We start from the raw sequence: 10,867 nt of genomic DNA, 5'->3' as shown, positions 1-10,867 counted from the left end.
CCCAGGGGTCTTATTCTTTAGGGGAAAACCAGAAACAACATCTATCTAGAAGTCCTAAGGCCACTATTTGCTCAGATATAAACTCACAGACCTCAGGTGGACTTCAATGTCCTAATGTTTGTTTACAGAGGTAGGTAGAACTCCTCAGGATAACATAGTAACTGGCATAACCACTTGTTTTCTGGATATGTAGCAAGTTGTTGTCACACAGAAAATGGTAGGCATTCCGGTTTCTGTCAAGGGAGAAGGGATGAAAGAAAAGAGAAGGCAGTGGGAAGGGACAGCATCATATTGTTATCTAGACATCTAAATGACGAAAAAAATTAGATTCATTTGCTCAGTGTTGACATCACTTTCATTAAATAGATGAGTGAGCTAAATTCCAACTAAGCTAGTAGGGAGAGGGGGAAATTACATGTTGGTAGGCAGGAAGAAGGATAAAGCAGAACAAATTAACCAGATTAAACACATGGATCAAAATTTTTCAACTTTAGGAGTTCAACTTCTACATCAATTTGTCTAAAAGTTGGTACAGAATAATCGAGACGAAATTGTATATAATGTTTAGCTCGGTGGTCACTTGGTATAGCTGTTCAGATCCTTAGACTGTAGTCAGAAAGTATTTTCCATTTTTTAAGTTAGCAACAATTTGGGATAGATTGTTATTGAATTAAACATGTTGAAATAATGATTCTACCCTAGAGATGGAAGCATTTATTTAAAATTCTGTCTTTACCACTCTGTACCACATAAAATATGTTGCCTTCAGTAAAGACTTTTAAAGTATTTTATTCTTAAAAGAGAGAAAATAGCCTTCTGAGGGCTTTGTATTGTTTGCTAGCCAACTGTGGAATTTGTTTTCTCCTCAGAAAATAAATTCTTAGTATATTTCAGAAAATTACAATAAGTAAAATATTTTATAATAACAAAACATGCAAGCTTCATAGCACCCAAGAATGGTTTCAAATACATTAAAATAAAACACCATTAAAACAATGAATTCTTAGCATTCTGGATACTAGGAAATTGACAAAAAACAATGTCTGAAAATATAGAAATATAGGATGGCTGTCAAATTATATTTTAATCATTTCTATTAATAAAATCACAATGAAATCCAGTTCTAGTCTTATACAACCTAGAAGCCATACCCTTCAAGATCTACAGAGGTCTTTCTGCTGCCTCGGAAAATGTTATTTATGTTATGATAGCAACAAATCTCTTCTGTTTAGAAACACTTTCGAAGCAACTGCCTGAACTTTATCTTTTTTCCCCTCCTGTCTTTACTTCTTCTAGAGACGGTTCTTAGGTCCTAAACTTTCTAGTAAGTGCATCATCTGTGACATATCAAATCTATATTTGTGTAATCATCACAGTAAATCATATGACACAGAAAACATATAATTTACTTATCTCAGCTTTTTTTTCTCTTTCTCCATATCTAGAAAAGAAAACTTGCATGGAAATCATGGGTATTAAATAACTCCGAGCAGCTAAAAACAATGTTTAAGGAAATTTAAATCACTTCCTTGGCTAGTGAGAATGGGTTACACCTCAAAGAAGAACCATATTGCTCACCTGGCATGCACATTAAGGTTTCCTAACATATTTACTACAAAAACAAAATCTGTAATGCCGAGCCACACTTAATCTGCTTGTTCTTAATGTCAGTGTCCCATGTCTTTTTCTCTAACTTCCTGTGACCATTTGAATTTCAATATCTTCATCTATGAAATGGGGAAATATATGGTTTCACTTTACAGGGCAAATGTATGAGCAAATAGTAAAACAGATGTATAAAATTTAAAATATAAACTAAATATGGGATTCTACACATCTGCAAACACTCATTCTTCAAAAATGGCATTATTTGTAGATTTTGGACTGTCTACTTTTCACTAAGTGTAAACTTCAGGATGATGATTTTTAAAAATCTCTTCAGGATGAAGCAAGGGAAAAAGGCACAAGTACGAGGGAAAATGCTGCCAACTGGGTGTGTAGTGACACCTGGGTGTGATAATCCACACATAACTTCCATCTGTTATTTCTTAATTTATGCTCAGCTGTTTCAATAATGTGACATTGTTCATCCTCTCAATCTTTTCAAAATATTTCTTCTTCCTTTTTTAAACTCACATAATCACAGTTATGTAATAAAACATTAACTATTCCCTCAACTAGGCAACTTTTTTTGCCTGACTTCTCTAAGAGGAGATGAAAAATGTTAACTATGGAGAAATTTCTTGAGGACAGGCTATCTTTCAGAAAACATAAATAAGAAATGAAATAATTAAAGGAAGAGAGAAGACTAGCTGAAGCACAGCGAATTTCAGAAAAATAAAGAAGGCATGTTTTGAGGAAATTTAGGGAAACAAAAATATGTTTCTTTGGAACACTACATACTGGGGATATTAAGCATTACACATAAATAGAGTGTTTAGGAAAATATTAGAGTAAATGAGTTTTACTACAAAACTTCTAATACACTTTGTAAATCTCTAAAAGGGAAATGAGTATGACTAGAAGTAATTTCCAAACTTATTTTATGGTGTTGTTCAAAGTATCTCAGGGGAATGTTGCCCTATGACAAAATGGCATTTTGGAAATTCTGAGCTCAAGAGTTTAGTTCATTGCATTTGTCAATTTCAACATCATGCCACATGGGTGACAATAATACAGTCACAAAATAGACACAATATGGCCCTGGCCTCTCGCCCAAACCAAACTGAGCCACACATCCCACCACATGCAAATGCTCAGCACTTTGCTGGCCATTGAAAAATTCTTCGTATTCTTGAAACTTTCGCACGCACTTTATGCCCTTTTACATTCCCATGCCTTCGCTGATTCTATACCATTTTGCTGATGTTCTTTCCTTCTTCCAGTTGCTGGTCAAAATCCTATCCACCCTTCAGTGTTCACCATCAAGTGTTTTCCTTTCTGTTACTGTACTTTATCTGTACTTCTCTTTAGGTCTGTGGTTTTCAAGCGTGGCTTAGGGAATTTGAGAAAAACACTGATTCCTTGGTCTAACCTAGTGATTTTGATATAGTAGGTCTGAAATACCACCTGGGTATTGGGATTTTTTTTTAATTTCCCAGTGTTTCCAAGACACAGCCAATATTGAGAATCATTGCTTTGAAGTTCACAGTAGTTTGTTTCTGTTCTATATCCTAAAAAAGCATTGAAGATTTTTTTAAAAGAGAAATTTATGACTCCTCATATTTGGAAGTCCACTGTACCCAACAAAGATTTTTCTTGAAAAAGGAAATTTTTTAAATGGCTTATATTTCCAATGATGATGTTGATCTTACCAAAACATTTTGCAAATTATTTTGCCTTTCCATTCCTAGTGTATACAAATTATATCATTAAGAAAATGGGTTCCAAATCTAGCAATGAATCAGCATACACTGGAGCACTTGTAGAAATATAAACCTTTCTACCCCCAGACCTACCAAATCAAAATCTTTGGTTAGAAATGCAGAAGTAGTAGTGTTTTGTTTGGGTTTTGTAGTATTCTGTTTTGGTTTTGTAAACTGCAAGTTTAATGTCGATTTTTTTTAAAAAAATTATTTTGTGAATAATTGTTTCAAAAGAAAGGTTAAATAATTTGCAGTTTTTATGAAAATATTTACCTATGATAGTAGTGTTTAGGAGCATTCAATAATAGAAAGCATGATCATAAATCTATCCCATAAAAAATGAGAAATTTTTTAAAGATAATAAATTTAAGGCCCAAGAGAATATACATTATGGCTAGAACTCAAATTAGATTCAAATGCATAAGCTTTGTTTTATTATTACTATTTTCAAAGCCTCCTTTCCATGTCACAGTTGTAGTGGAATTGTAATGGAATTGCCCAGAATTATGTAATTAATTATGTTCAGCTTCTTTTAAAATAACCAATTTCATCAAGTCGGCTAGCACGAGACTTGGTACAAATCAATTCTCTAAAAAGAACTGGGAATATGTGGACAGTCATTATGCATGTAATAGCTCATGTTTTAGGCAATTAGGTGAAACAGTTTTACCTTTTAACTTTTTAAAACTTCTTAAAACCAGGAATCTCAGGCATGCTATAATCCTGGAGTCAAGTGAGCCATGTTTGACCATTGGGTCACATAAGAGTCATCTGGACTATACTGCTTTGTTCATATAAATATTTTTTCCTGTCCTAACTGGTCACTCAGACTACTTAACAACATGAAATAAAGATCAGATTATGTGCTTTCTCTTCCATGGTTGAATGAACTGCAGATGGACTAAGGGAAAGAAGAATCAGAAAAAGCATAAGTGTTTTAAGAGCAGACGAATCGCATTAACTGACCCAAATGTAAGTGCTTCCTTATATCTATACCCTTTGGTTTTGCCCTCCCACACCAAAGCTGGGCTTTGCCATGTGGCTTTTTAAATTTTTTTCCAGTGGGACAGTAGCAACTTAATTCAATCAAACTTAATCAGAACCTTGACAAAATTTGTGAGTTTCCACTTCTCCTTAAGCCAGCTCACAGAAAATCCACCATCTGGCCACAGATGCATTGGAAAAGCCCCCCTGACATCAACCAAGCCTGTCACAAATCAGCAGAAACATTCAGCTAACCCACAGGCATAGATCTTTTAAGCCACTATGTTTTGGGAAGATTTATAAACGGTAATCACTGATACAATCATCTTCAATGTTTAAGGAACTAGCCTATGAAAGAGAGAGTTTAAATCCTTCTTGTTCCAATTCCAGTAAAAGAGATTAAAAAAAAAAAAAGTTGTACTGATAGGAAGACAGATTTCAATTTAAGAAAGTATTTTCTAAAAAGTTCAGTTCAAACTTGAAATGCCTATAGGCACTGAATTTCCTAATACTGGAATAATTCAAGTTGGTGCTAACACAAACTCATTTTATTAATTCAATAATTATATACTTCATCTGTTCCTTTAATGCTACAAAATTATATAAAAGTTATCAGGATAGTTATGCTATAGAGCATATTGATTTTCTCATTCTTTAATAAGGATTAAAAGCAAGAACCAAGTACTCATCCTCCTATCATACCTCTTGGATATAGCTGCCAGAATTTTCAGCTAAGCTCTACTGGCCATTTGTTCACCCTAAAAATCAAGAGTAGACCACTGTGTGAACCTAACAAAACAAACTCTTCAATCATTTCAAGGGGCACCAGCTAGCAGTCTGCAGCTAGATCCTGCTTAGTGTTTTAGTGTTTTTAAAAATGTCAAACTAAATGCCTTTTGTTTCCCACCTACTATCTTCCCACCATATCCTACTTCACACATTTACAATACCCATGTGGTCTCTGTAGGTATTTAAGTTGAAGACTTGGGTGAGTGCTACTTATAAAACACGTTCTACTAAAAGTTACGAGAAATGCAAAGATGAATTCAGTATTGATTGTAGCCTCAGGGACCTTACAGTTTTGTAGGGGAGCTGATCCCCTTATTTGAGTAATTATAATAGAATTAGAGATATGCACAGCACAAGAGGTGCAGATAAAATGTCACTGCACTGTTAGACATAATTGGATGCAGCTGGACTGAGCAGCAAATGCCTAATGGGTCCAAAAGTTAGCAAGAGTCTCTTTTTTTTCTGTTTTCTGCTTTTGTTGTCGTTGTTTTTTCCACAGACACATCACTGCTGGAATAGATATAAGTCTTTGGCATCTTTGTTAGAGATCTCTAACAAACAGGTGGGCCCAGATCATCACATATCCCTACTTTCACCCAAATTTAATTCAATAAAATAATTTAAAAGCGACTTGACCTGGTGGGGATTTTCTCTTCCTATCTCAGTTAGAAAGGACAAAACCGCCACTTTCATATGATAAAGATATAGCCGTACTGTTTTTCATTACCATTGGTTTCTAATCAATTTGTTCCAAGCTCTTTGGCCCTTAAAAAAGTCAAATTAAATATTAATATTTTTAAAGCTGAAGTGATGGTTTTCATAAAAAAGCACATATTTTTTCAAGCCTATATGCAGCTGGGTAATACATATATAATTAATATTTAAATGTCTGTTTTGGTTTAATGTAAAAACTCTTCTAACAATAATATCCTAAAATCCTAAAGGTTGGAGACACCAAAACACTAAAAATAGATACCAATTTGACTCAGAACTAATGCTTCTACATAACAAAAAGTAAGACTTCAGTGCAGCAGGCTTGGATATTACAAAGATAAAAATCTGGAAGTATATCGTCTATTCCTTCAAATGCCCTGGAACTTGCTCCATACACTTCCAGCAGCTCCAACTCAGGAAATGTTGAATTTTCCTCAATTAGAGCTCGTGTCCAAGTGGCCGTAATCAAATACGTAAATAAACTGAAGTTTTCCCATGAGAACTAACTGTCAAAACTATATTATGTCCAGTCACAGAACTGAAGAGACTATGTTCAAAAATACTGCAGACTTCTTTAACTTTATTCCACCCCTCATACCTACAGATCATCTTTTAAACAAGTATCCACCAGTATAACTGGGTTGTTTTTTTTTTCATTGCTTTTTACCTAAACATGATGTAAAATAGGCTGATTATTTTAAATGTAAAATTTTCCAGATGGTATAAAATCATTAATAATCCCAGTAGATTGTTTTACCTGCACAATCTTGATTTTCCTCATTTTGATCATTCCAAATTTTTGAAAAGCCACTTCTAAATCTTAACAATGTCTAAGATAAATGTACATGTCATCAAGCTGCTCTAGCTGATAAAAAAACATTTGTGTAGCTCCTGAGTGAGAGACACCTCCCCACATTTTAATCAGTATCCTGTTTCTGATTCTATACCCAAAATTACTAATTGTAGATTTAATACTGCCTCACAGAGTTATCCAAAAGATTACATGCGTATACCTTGCCTAAAAATACATCATTTTATATGAATTTTCCCTCTTGGTGTTAATATCAATACTTACTACTGCAAAGTTTATTTATTAGGCATGGCCACTTAAAAATTAGAGCTACTTTTATCACAACTGGAAAAATAACAAGGCACTGTAATGTCTGAAAATTTTTTCATGGTAAACATTATCTGTTTTACATTCAAATGTGTGGATTTTTTTTTTTTTTGCTTTGATCTTTGTAATACATTTCAAAACTCAGTAAGTTACTAAGAGCAATAGGTATTAGCCATACCCATTAAGTCCACAAACAAAATTCGGATGTGCTTTTCTTTTTCTAAGCTTTCTTATTTCACCCCACTGCTATATCCATCATTATGTGAAGATAATGTCTGCCAAATACACACTCAGAATCCCTCTGCTAACAGATAATTGTGAAAATAAGTATCTGTTATTTGTGATCTAAATGCTGTAACAATCCCAATATGATCTTCACTAGTCTTGAAACCTGGCTGCCTTTTGTGTCTTTGATCCTGGATGTATAGATTTGTTCTCAATTACAGGCCTAACAGGGAACTATTTGCATGATCTTCTTTGTGGCTTTTTAGTGTTATTTCTAATGGAAAACGGCAGAAAAGTGACTTAACGACTTTTGAACCATGAAAGAGGTTCAAAAGGTTGTTGGTTACAAGAACACTAAAGTTTAACATGCAAGAATCATTTCAATTTATTTTTTAAATTCATTTTTTTAATGAATACTTCTAGAAAGAATTTGGAGAAACAAATGGTGAAAATGCACATATAACAGAATTTGATAAAACAAAATATCAAGTAAGAGAAAATAATTGTCACAAAAGCCCAGGCTTAAATGCTTTGAGGCAGTGAAATTCAGACAAATAGTTTTACTGATTCAATTTTATTACAAGAAATGGATTTTTCTTGTTATGATAGTCTAAGGTCGATTTACCACATAATATAGGGAGTTTATTAAGCGAGATGAGTATACAATAAGGTAAAAATGCATTCAATTATTTTACTAAAGTTGCACAAAGATTTTTCATTGAATGTGTTATCTCATTTAACATTAAAACACAAATTAATGAATATAGTCATATAAAGAGATAAATTATTATAATTACCAGAGATAAAGATCTCTGGGAATATAGAAATAGTGGTTTTCAAAAGTCCAAATAATGTATCTATGTAAGGTCCCATATCTCAAGTGCCAATTCATACCTTGGATTTTAAGGATACATATACAGTAATTTTATTTTATTACATGCTGAGGGATTTAATGTTATTGATTGAAAACATATTAATACACTTTTGTGATTGTGTTTTCTTCCCAGAAAATTATAAAACTCAAAATGTTTCTCTTGAGGAAAAGGAGCATTGTGTTTTCTCCACACCAGTCTGGAAGAGCCTGTGCAGGCAGAACCACAGTGTGTCCAAAAGGCACTCACCATGCACATTTGCTTAGGGCTGAACAGTCTCATTGATATCGCACTTCCACATGATAGTCATAAAGGAGATAATACAAACTCCTGCCTTGGCCATAAAAGAAACTTAGTTTTTGTTCCTTGCCTCATTGACCTGATGTGAAAACATAAATCTAAAATTTCCAAGGAAATTTTTTTTTAATGAATTTGGTGACTTGACTACAGGAAATAATCTGGAATCTTTATTTTGGAACCCCAGGCATTCTTAGAGGCAGGATCTAAATAATATGGAAGATTCCTCTCAAGCCTCCTAATATCTTGGCCAGCGAGAAAATTTCACTGTTCACCGTCTACTCCAAAACCTCTCAGCTAACTTTTTCCACTTGATGGATGACTTTTACTTTCTGAAATTTAGGATGATTATGCTGATGAAAAACTGATTTTAATTAAATCTTGAAAATTAAATTTAAAAAAAAAAACTCTTGCTCTCATATCTTTCGGGTCACTTATGTGTTTAGAATGAGTCATTCGTGAGATCTGTGTCTTTCATTTCAATTTCCCAGGATGTTACTACCTCCTTTATGGTATCCATCGCCTGCCTGTACCACATTTATCTAGATATATAGTCAGTAATGTGTCATGTGAAAGCAGATAAGTTTTTTTCCCCATATCTGAACTCTCAAGCACCATGGACTCAGAAGTAGACATCTGTAGTCAGTCAGTGAAGTCAGGGAATTAGCATCAAAGCTGAACCCGCAACTATAGGAGAAATTATCCTGTATATAGAAATTTGAAACTATGTCAATGAGCCACATATTTTTTTTAATCCTGGATTATTAATCTGTCTTTTTTTTTTTTTTTTTTTGAGACGGAGTCTCACTCTATAGCCCAAACTGGAGTGCAGTGGTGCAATCTCAGCTTACTGCAACCTCTGCCTCCAGGGCTCAAGTGATTCTCATGCCTCAGCCTTCCGAGTAGCTGGGACTACAGATGCGTGCCACCATGCCCGGCTAATTTTTTGTATTTTAGTAGAGACGGGATTTCACCATGTTGCCCAGGATGGTCTCAAACTCCTGAACTCAGGCAATGTGCTGGGATTATAGGCATGACCCATGGCGCCTGGCCAAATATGTCTTAATGACTGAAATTTTAAATGAATTACGTTTAAACAGCCAAGATACTATTTTCATAAAATCTTTGTGAAGCTTATAACTGGCCCCACCAGCACACATAAAACACGCTGGCATAGATTAGCCTGTCAAGTAGATTAAGATCCAGTGTGCAAGGCCCCTAGGAAGTGGGGTGCAGTTACAAGTATATATTGAGAAGGAAAGGTCTTGTACATGGGTCTCTGAAAAGTCAGGCTTGAGAAAGATGTCTCAATGTAATATGACAGACAACTCAGGGAAAGCCTAAGAGAACAAGGTGCCTAAGAAAGGCTGTGAGAAACGAAGTGGGGCTTGGCATAAGAACCAATGATTCAAAAGCAAGCTTATCCCACTCCCAGCTCCCCTAACAGTACAACTAGCTGCGTCATGGAAATCAGCCCCAAAGTCTGATCAGAAAGTCTGTGTCATGGAAATCAGCCCCAGACTTTCTCTGTGCAATTAAGCCTAGTTATTTGAATCTTTTAAGATATTCTCCATCTCCCCTTTCCGTCATCACAATCATACCCTGGTAAAAGCAATGCCAACTGTTGATGTGCCAGATGACCTATAAAGCCGGCTCCCACATAGATAGCTTCAACCTGTTTTCAGTCAAAGACCCATTTCTACATTTGAAAGTATGAGAGTACCAGCATCATGAAACAATCACTTGAATTTAACAAATTTTATTCTAATTATCCAGGCAAAGAATCTCAGCTTCCACAAAGTTTTATTCTTTATATAACTAAGCACAGAAGTGCAGTTCAGATATAATCCACCTGCCCACAGCACCTAAGCATATAATTAATAAATTAGGAAGAAATGAGGATTTGACATAACTCATTGGTGAAAACCACCTGCCTCAATACCAACAGCTCTCCAAAGGGCTAATACAATAATGTTGATGGTTAGTTGGATCTGATTTTATCCAACACAAGCCTGACTTTCCAAACTGCTGTGGGTGCCCTCCAAGAGTTGTGCCTCACTGGTGTTGAGTTTAGAATCATCTGTGCAACTATCATGCCTTTTTGAAGTCACACACGCACTTGGGAAAGTATAGATATTACATACAATTGGAAGAACTTTTTAGGAAATATGGTTGGTGAATATATTTTTGGAGTCTTTTTAGATTTTTGGTTATTTACCAACATCATTGCATAAGACTTAAGAAAATATATTAAGTAGATGAGTATTAAATCCATATATACAAATTTAAATATAATTTATGTTCAAAGGAAGGCTTTAAAACAATTCAAGCTAACATCCTGTTTTAAGTATAACAAAAGTATAATGTTGCTGTTAATAATGAAGTAGTAATGTTTAATCAGTACATAAAAATAGCTGCATTTTATATAATTATATTCCTTGAGGTCTACGCATTATATAAAATCCACAGAGAAATTTTACCCATACGTTCTATCATCCTGTATT

At 34.4% G+C, this 10,867-nt stretch overlaps 1 protein-coding gene across 17 annotated transcripts in view; it reads right to left on the bottom strand.

Moving 5' to 3' along the window:
• The window catches only part of PDE1A (phosphodiesterase 1A), a 531,703-nt gene that overhangs the window by 265,280 nt on the left and 255,556 nt on the right, over positions 1 to 10,867 (bottom strand). The window lies entirely within an intron of this gene.

Source organism: Callithrix jacchus, chromosome 6 (genome assembly GCF_049354715.1).
Source record: "Callithrix jacchus isolate 240 chromosome 6, calJac240_pri, whole genome shotgun sequence".
Lineage (NCBI taxonomy): Eukaryota > Metazoa > Chordata > Mammalia > Primates > Cebidae > Callithrix > Callithrix jacchus.
Note: the sequence above shows the minus strand (reverse complement) of the source record. Positions and strands in the feature narration are given on the sequence as shown.